The sequence below is a fragment of the Petaurus breviceps genome, unplaced genomic scaffold (assembly GCF_028583685.1).
Source record: "Petaurus breviceps papuanus isolate PSGF00001 unplaced genomic scaffold, PetGlider_PUasm1.0 90822, whole genome shotgun sequence".
Taxonomy (NCBI): Eukaryota; Metazoa; Chordata; class Mammalia; order Diprotodontia; family Petauridae; genus Petaurus; species Petaurus breviceps.
Genome location: NW_027187351.1, coordinates 15,935,059 through 15,944,296, shown reverse-complemented (window position 1 = coordinate 15,944,296; position 9,238 = coordinate 15,935,059). Strand labels below are relative to the sequence as shown.

Sequence of the window (9,238 nt, the reverse complement as noted above, 5' to 3'; positions counted from 1 at the left end):
CTGATTGGCTAACCAAACAAGCAACTATGGGCTTGCAAATAGCTGGAGGAATACCAGCAGTAGAGGACTTCAGGTCTATGAACTGAGGATTCCAGAACTGGAGCCAGGTTCTTAAGAAAGAATCCCCTTCGATCATGTCATTGAAAAGAACAGACCAGTTGTAGGTCATATATTCATCTGGGATCAAATTAACTGAAACAATAGGAAACAATGCCTCTACCTGGAAAGCAGAGGCTTTGAAGACAAACAGACACAGATAGTTACCCAAATTTAGAGGCAATTTAAAGGAGTATGACTCCTTCCATTAGAAAAGAACACTGGCTATGAACTCGAGAGACTTCCTGATCATAAAGCATCAGGAGTTGTGAGTTACTCTTTGTCAGATATATATCCTATCCCATGCATTTCACCATCATTGTATTCCAAGTTTTAGCCTACTCTTTTCATGATGTATTCTTGGGAAAGGGCATGTTTTTACTTTGGTGGAAGACACAAGGCACATATTTTGCACCAATTATTCTTATTATACCATCTTAGTTAATGTCTTTGCTAAAAACTAAGTCTACTTACTGATTGTTAGAAAACAGACTCAGAATTTGTGAGTTACACTACTAGAAATCTGGTCCCTCTGGGCTACCCCTCCAACCATGAGCATAATAGAAGCCAGTTGCCCTCTCTGGACCCCTCTTCAGAGTTCTAATGCAAGTTGGAGAAATAAGGGGCCCCTTCGTTGGAGGAGTAAGGAAGAGGGTTCTATACATGTATGTTTGTTTAATCTACTGCTTGCCCAATTAACCAGACCATGTTCTCTAAAATAGGGCCAGTGTTGTCAATTCCAAGTTTATTGGGGTGGCTGTGCACACCAGAAAGAACAAGGAGGCATTCTAAGTGTTTTTCCTTGATGTTTGCTGCTCTGCTCTAGTGATACCTCCAGTCTCTCCTGACCAGAACCAGCTGCTCATCAACCAGTTCCTGGCCAGAGGCCAGTCTTAACAGTAACCAGCAGGTTTCTCTGTAGAGCAAGGTTGGCTAAAATGTAGAGCTACTCCACCTCCTGACAAGAAAAGTGGAGGAGTTGAATGTTCCAAGACCACACCTCTTCCCACCTGGCAGCTCACAGAGTGTGACCTTTACTTTTGACTTTAGGCACCCATGTTCAGAGTAAACTGACTTCACTTCAAAGAGCTCTTGTACCATCATTATTCTATGAATAAAATGGTCCTCCATTCAATGTAGATTCTTTTTTTTTTTTTTGTAAAGCAATTGGGATTAAGTAACTTGCTCAAGGTTACACAGTTATTTCTGGGTGTGGTGCTAAGTATCTGAGCCCAGATTCCATCCCCAGGTCATCCCCACACTGGGGCCAGTGCTCTTACTCGCTGAGCCACCTGGCCACCCCAATTCTTTTTTTTTTAATTAAATTTTATGTTTATTTTTAGTTTACATAATTCATTTCCACAAGATTTTGAGTTACAAATTTTCTCCCCATCATTCTCCTACATACCACCCCAAAACAGTGATCCCGCTGTATACACCCTCCCCCTCCCCGTACTCTCTCCTATAGCCTCCCCCATCCCCCTTTCGACTTTCCAGTAGGGCAAGATGGATCTCTATACCCTAGTGCCTGTACATCTTATTTCCAAGTTGAATATAAAAATAATAATAATTTTTTAAACATTTGATTTTACAACTTTGAATTCCAGATTCTTTCCCTTCCTCCCTCATCACCCACCCTTACAGGGAAGATAAGCAATTCAATATAGGTTGTACACGTGTAGATACGAAAAACATTTCCATAGTGGATATATTGTGAAAGATTGACTATATTTCCCTCCATGCTATCCCGCCCCCCCCCAACTTGTTCTATTCTCTACTTTGACCTTGTCCCTTCTCAAAAGTGTGTGCTTCTAACTACCCTCTCCCCCAACCTGCCCTCCCCTCCATCATCCCTCCCTCTTATCCCCTTCCCCCTTAATCTCCAAAAGGGCAAGATACCCAATTTAGTGTGTATGTCATTCCCTTCCTAAGCGAGATTCAATGAGAGTAAGGTGGACCCATTCCCTTTTGCCTTCCTGTTCTTCCCCTCCATTGTAACAGTTTTCCCTTGCCTCTTCTATATGAGATAATTTACCCCATTCTGTCTCTCCCCATCTCCTCTCATTATATTCCTCCCTCACCTCTCAATTTCACCTTTTGATTATCATCCCTTCCTATTCAATTGGTCCTGTGCCCTCTGTCTATGTATACCTGTACACATATATACACACACTCACATATGTATTCATATACAGATATACCCTCTTATATAGACCATTTATATTCCCTTCAACTATTCTCATACTGAGAAAAGTTTCATAAGTTACAATTATCATTTTTCCATGTAGGCATATAAATACTTCAACTTTGATAAGTTCCATATGATTTCTTTTTCCTCTTTACCTTCTCATCCTTCTCTTGCTTCTTATATCTGAATGTCAAATTTTCTATTCAACTCTGGTTTTTTCATCAAGTAGGCTTGAAATCCTCTATTACATTGAATGACCATATTTTCCCCTGAAACATGATACTCAGTTTTACTGGGTAGGTGATTCTTGGTTTTAATCCTAGCTCCTTTGACCTCCAGAATATCATATTCCAAGCCCTTTGATCCCTTAATGTAGAAGATGCTAGATCCTATGTTATCCTGATTGTGTTTCCACAATATTCAAATTGTTTCTTCTTGGCTGCTTGTAATATTTTCTCCTTGATCTGGGAACTCTGGAACCTGGTTATAGTATTCCTAGTTTTCTTTTGAGGATCTTTTTAAAGAGGTGATTGGTGGATTCTTTCAACTTCTATTTTGCCCTCTGGTTTGAAAACATCAGGGCAATTTTCCCTGAGAATTTCTTGAAGGATGATTTCTAAGTTCTTTTTTTAATCATGGCTCTCAGGTAGTCCAATAATTTTTAAGTTATCTCTCCTGGATCTATTTTCCAGGTCAGTGGTTTTTCCAATGAGACATTTCACTTTGCCTTCTATTTTTTCATTTGTTTGGATCTTGCTGGGCTCTCCCAGCTCCGGCCTTGTCTTACCTTATACCCGGTCTTTGGACGTCTCCGGCTTCTTGTCTCCAAGAAGAACTCACCCCCACAGAACACCCAAGGACACGGAGGTTGCCAAGCGAGGCTGCTCTTTATTCAGTTACATCTTAACAGTGTGGCCATCAAAACACAGCAGAATGGAACCGTGGGACAGAGAGAGAGAGAGGGAGGAAGAGAGGAGGAGAGAGAAAAAGAGAAAGAGAAAGAGGGGGAGCCTCCCCTTGCTTTTTCCCTAATATCCTTATCATTCTTCTTACTGTCACATGCCATGTGGGAGCCAATCGTGCACTCTCCTGAGTGCAGGGCAAAGGAGTATGTGTTAAGAGGAGTCCGTGTTGATAAGGCACGTTCAATGCCACGTCGGCCTTTCCCAACCTGGCAAAGTCGGCTCCCACGGCCCTGCGCTCAATGCCATGTCAGCCCTTTTGGCCCGGCAGAGTCGGCCTCCACATCTCCATGCTTCTACCCCTCAGAGGTCACGTGCACCCCCTCCAGCATCTTGTGACTGCCACAGTGTCTCTCACACTTGTGGCTCTATCAGGATCTGTTTTAATAGTATCTTGATTTCTCATAAAGTCATTAGCTACCATATGCTCCAGTTTAATTCTAAAGAAATTATTCTCTTCAGTGAGCTTTTGAGATTCTTTTCCCATCTGGAAAATTCAGCTTTTTAAGGCATTCTTGTCCTCATTGGCTTTTTGGGCCTCTTTTGCCATTTGAGTTAGTCTATTTTTTAAGGTGTTATTTTCTTCAGTCAGGTTATTGACTCTCTTTTCATGATTTTCTCTTCCCAGTTTTTCTTCCACTTCTCTTACTTGAATTTCAAAATCTTTCTTGAATTCCTCCATGTCCTATAACCAATTCATATTTTTCTTGGAAGCTTTTGGTTCAGGAGTTCTGAATTTGTCGCCTCCCTCTCCTGTTCCATGATTTGATCCTTTTTGTCCCCAAAAAAGGAATCTAAAGTTAGATTGCTGTGCTTGCTTTGCTTCCTTTGCTTGCTCATGTTGCCACTCAATTACTTGACTGTTGAGCTCTTTGCCACAGTAGAACTCTGCTTCCAGAGGGGAGAACTTTCTCCCAAATTGCTGAAATTTTCACACCTGACAGAGCTATTAGGAGGGTGCCATCCTTGCAGCCCCCACAAACTCTGGCACCTGATCACACACCCTAGCACCTCCACCCAAGACAGTGATCTAGATCTAAGCAGGTTAAAGCAAAAGTGATTACACTCTGAATGGTTGCTTGGCCCCACTACGATATGCAGGCCAGGAGCTCTGAAGCAGCCACATGGAAGTGGCTGCAGGGCTACCACACCTCCACCACTTTTAGTTCCAGGGGCAGGAGCTAGACCCATTCCTTCATCACCCCCAGTTCCAGTAGAGTTCTACATTGGCCTCTCACTTTTTCTTTGGCATTTATGGGTTGATAATTCTTGAAACAAACACTACTGCTGGTGGTCTACTCTCCAAAGTCTGCTCCAGCCACTGGTTGAGGCTGCCCTGGGGCTAAAACCGTGGACTCACACAGGGCTGGGCTTACCTCCTGGTGTGCTGCCGTGAACCCTTCCTGTCCACCTGCCAGGCTGCCTTCAGTGGGAGATTTATTTCTCTCTGTCACTTTATGGGTTCTGTACCTCTAAAATTTGTTTAGAGTCATATTTAATAGGTATTTGAGGTGGTTATGGGGGGAGCTCATGGAGTTTTCCTGCTTCTACACCACCATCTTGGCTTTGCCTCAATGTAGATTCTTCACCTTGTTATTTTATGGAGGTTGTAAACAGACAAAAATATTTATTAATGAGGTCATAATATCTCACAAACCCCAAGCCAAGATAAAGTGCTAACTATTTTTAGCTGAAGTGCAAACCTCTTTCCTACTTAAATCCTGTAATTACCAAGCTAGTCACTGACATCCCCCATTTGCATTCCCCAAAATGGGATTAAAATAGGGACATGCAATGCAAAGCATTCATGAGAAATCATGAGTTTTATGTTAAGCAAAATTAGATTAATTACACAATGTTCAGTTTAATTTTTTTTTGTTATTATTGTTGTTCTTTCCATTTACAATGCTTTAGTCATTGGGTATCTTGTTCTGCTGATTCTGCTTACATCATTCTGCATCAATTCATGTAAGTCTTCCTATGTTTCTCTATAGTCCTGATAGTCACTATTTCTTTTTTTTACCCGAAGGGGGGATGGTAGGGCAATTGAGGTTAAGTGACTTGCCCAAGGTCACATGGCTAGTTTTTGTGTTAAATGTCTGAGGCCAGATTTGAACTCAGGTCCTCCTGACTCCAGGGTCAGTGCTCTATTCACTGTGCCACCTAGCCACCCCATATGGTCACTATTTCTTATGATAAAGTAATAGGATATTGTATTCATGTACCACAATTTGTTTAGTCCTTCCCCATTCATTTGGATATTATTTCTAGGTCTTTACTAACTATAATATTGGTACTAAAAATATTTATATGAGAAAATATTTATATGTAGGACCTTTCTTTCTGTCTTGGATCTCCTTTGGGTATGTGCCAAGCACTGGGATCTTTGGGTCAGAATATGGTCAATTTATCAAATGTTTTAGCATAATTCCACATTGCTTTCCACAGTTAAACCAATCCATAACTTCATCAGCAGTTCATTAGTGTGTCTCTCTTTGCAGAGCCTGTCCAATATTAACTGTTCCTATTGTATTCCTGCCAATTTTTAGGTGGAATTTCAGTGTTGCCCAACCTACCTTTCCTAAAGTCTGTCTCCTTCCAAGAACCTTCCCCAACCATCCCAGATCCCACTGATTTTACCTTTCTCTGAACTTCTATAGCATCCCATTTTATTTAGCTTTTTCATGCATATAAAATTTTACTTCCCACCTAGATTTCAATCTAAATAGATTTCTATATTGCCTACAAACCTTTATGTAAGAATATGTACATAGGGTTTATTTAAATACAGATCACAAACCTATCTATGCCCTTTCTTTTTTTTCAGTCAATAGATGTTACATTTAATATACAATTTAAATAGTTTTAAAATCTAGAATATATAAAAGGCACTTTAAAGTTGCACAGCTTAATAGTTTGATCATTATGGCTCAGTGTCAGCAAAGGAGGTAGACATTTCATGAGTACAATGGAATAAAAAGATTGGCTCATTAAGAAGAGTAGACAGCTCTGTCCCTCATACCTCTTCTGTTAGCTCACGGACAACGCAGCGCTGACTCTCCACCCCACTGTCCCCATTTTCTTTTCCATTCTTGTCTTTTTCCTCCGGGAAGACACTAGCAAAGACCTGATGAACGAGCTTGGTGGTGGTGGCTTTGGTTGGGGCTTTCCTCTTCTGCACTTTGATAAGGTGATTGATGTCTTGCCGCCTTGGAGCTAGTCTTTTTCCCAGGGTAAGACCACTCAAACGAATGATATATATTATACAGGGTACAAGGAGGAGAGACTCCTCATCATCATCTCGGGTTTCATCATAACTTTGCACTTGATCTATGATAAATTGGGAATGATAAAGGAGGGAATCTTCTGTGCACTGGCAAAAAGTCATCCCAGGAGGAGGAATTGTTGTTTCTATCCTCTCAATGAGGTCTTCATAAGTGGCATCAGTATTTGTCTGTAAAAATTCCACAACTATTTTACTCAGGTATATCTTCTCATGCATCAATGAAAATATGGAAGCGTATTCATCACTAGGTTCCATCAGAATATAGTCAGCAAAATCTGTTGAGAAGCAAATTATAGCTTTTTCTCTGTCATAAGGAGCAATCCACCACTGATGTATGGGACCAAGTTTTTTGGCTTTGATACCTCCCTCTGGACTTGAGTCGTGGTCATCTATTGGTTTTACCACACCACTGAAGAAAAGTTCTATATTCTTCTCAACTAGGCCTGTATCGAAGGGGCACAGATGGCCCTTTGTATCATAAACACTGAAGCATGTTATTCTATGTTGTGGTAAATAATTGTAGTTCTCAAAGCCATGTTCTCTCTCTTCAAAAAGGCGCAACCTTTTGTCAGCCAATATCTCTGCTTCTTCCAAAGCATCATTGGGGTCTCCTATGAAATGCATCAGTTCAGGGTCATCCAGACGCTGTAAGCACTGTGAACACCGTGAAGCCCTAGAAGTTTCTTCTTCAGATGAAGAGCTGGTTTCAGTAGACCATGCCTTCCGTTTAATGACTCTGCCATTCAAAAGAAGTCTTTTCTTGGCTCCAGTCTTCCTTTTCTTCCTGATATGTTCCCTAGAAGTTTCTTCCTCAGATGAAGAGCTGGTTTCAGTAGACCATGCCTTCCGTTTAATGAGTCTTTTCTTGGCTCCAGTCTTCCTTTTCTTCCTGGTATGTCCCCTAGAAGTTTCTTCCCTATCTATGCCCTTTCAACTTTTGTGATCCTTTTTCAAATTGTATCTGCAAATCTCCATTAAAGATCTACCAAATTCATGAGAGATCTTCTGGTTCTGATTAATATTTATACAATCATAGATTTAGAGCTGAAAGGGAACTTAGAAATCATCTATCCAACTTCCTAGATTTACAGGAGGAAATTGAGGCTCAAAGAAGCTAACTAGATGGCCTAAAATCACATAGATGAGTTGAGAGAATTAAAAATGTCCTGCGATGCCCAAGATATCTCACCTTTCCCCTTCACCACACTGCAGTGATGAGTAGAGCCCCAGTGCTGTTCGTCTGTTATTCTTGGTTCTTGCTGCTGATAACCCTACTTCCTTTTCTAGTCATAAATATCCTGGATGATATAGTTTGTATCTTATGCTACTTCTAGCTTACAAATCTTCTTTGGTAATATGCTTTAAGTTGCTCATATCCACTACATCATCTCTCTTGATCTTTAGACCTCCTACAATTTCAACCATGTCATTCTGTGATTTGTACTTAGTAGATCCTCCATAAGGACAGGAAGTCAGGAGTTAGGAAGGGTTGGAGGGAAAAGGGCAGACAGGGAGAGAAAGACAGAAGAAAAGGATAACTAAGGGCCTATGTAATAGTCACTATACTAATCACCTTATGAATATTATCTCCTCTAATCCTCACAACAACACAAAACAATTACAGGAGGTAGTTGCTATTATACCCATTTTACAGTTGGGAAAACTAAGGCAGACTGGATTTAAGTGACATACCCAGAGTCACACAGTTAGTGTCTGATGACAAATTTGAATTCAGGTTTTCCTAACTCCAGGCTGAGTGCTCTATCCACAGCACCACCTACCTAATAGCCTAAGATTTTGAGATAAGAAACTTCCTAAAGGCACAGAGAAAACAGATCACCATTTTAAATAATACACTGTTTACCAAATTTGTAATTTATGTAGTAATGTTTATTTGAAAAAATAACTACTGTATTACTAAACTGTCAGTTTATAAAATAGAAAGTTGTTTTATCTGGCTGTAGCAGCAAGCACCCCAGCATACCCAGGGTGGCTACCAACACAGGTTCTTAAATCTGCTCTTCTAAAGGAAAGCAATTCAAAATGGGTTAACAATCTTGCTTTGATCAATCAAACATATCATTTATCTAGTTCAGGGGAAAAAGTCAGCACCCCGAACTTCAGAGTATAGAGACAGGTTACAAGCAGAAGTTATAAGAAGACAGAGAAACATTTCAGCAGACAGGCTTCCAACTGTCTGACCATTACATCTATACCTAGTCAGTTACCAGAGAGGGAAGCACCAACATCTGGGTTTCCAAAGCTGGGGGGCTCTCAATGGCTACCCACAGTCTCATCTGGTCAAATCACACAACTCTTCTCAAAGTGAGCCCCAAAACAAAATCTCACATCAGGGTATAAAAGCTTCTCCTGGCTCAGAGAATGTTCTCAAGAGAACCCTCTTGACCCACTGCCCAATCACACAGCACCAAGGTGTGGGCATTCCTGAAAACCAAGCCTCCTGCCACAGGCTGGCTCCATGTGACCACATTCAGCCTATTAGGAGGTAGAGTATATTTTCAAATCAAGGAAGGTTCTCAGTCACTTAAGCCTATCAAAGGCCTACGGGCAGGGATGATCTTAAATTCCCATTCCTATAACACTGGCTTAGCCAAGCTACCAAACTAAGAGGCAAGGTAAGGTAAAGGATAGAGCCCTAGGTTTAGAACTGGAAAGACCCAAGTGTAAATCCTTATTGACACTTAT

The 9,238-nt window shown here is 40.9% G+C and overlaps 1 pseudogene; it reads right to left on the bottom strand.

Moving 5' to 3' along the window:
• Positions 1 to 6,089: 6,089 nt before the first annotated feature.
• LOC138148086 (DNA (cytosine-5)-methyltransferase 1 pseudogene) lies at positions 6,090 to 7,957 on the bottom strand (annotated as a pseudogene).
• Between the last annotated feature and the right edge of the window lie 1,281 nt (positions 7,958 to 9,238).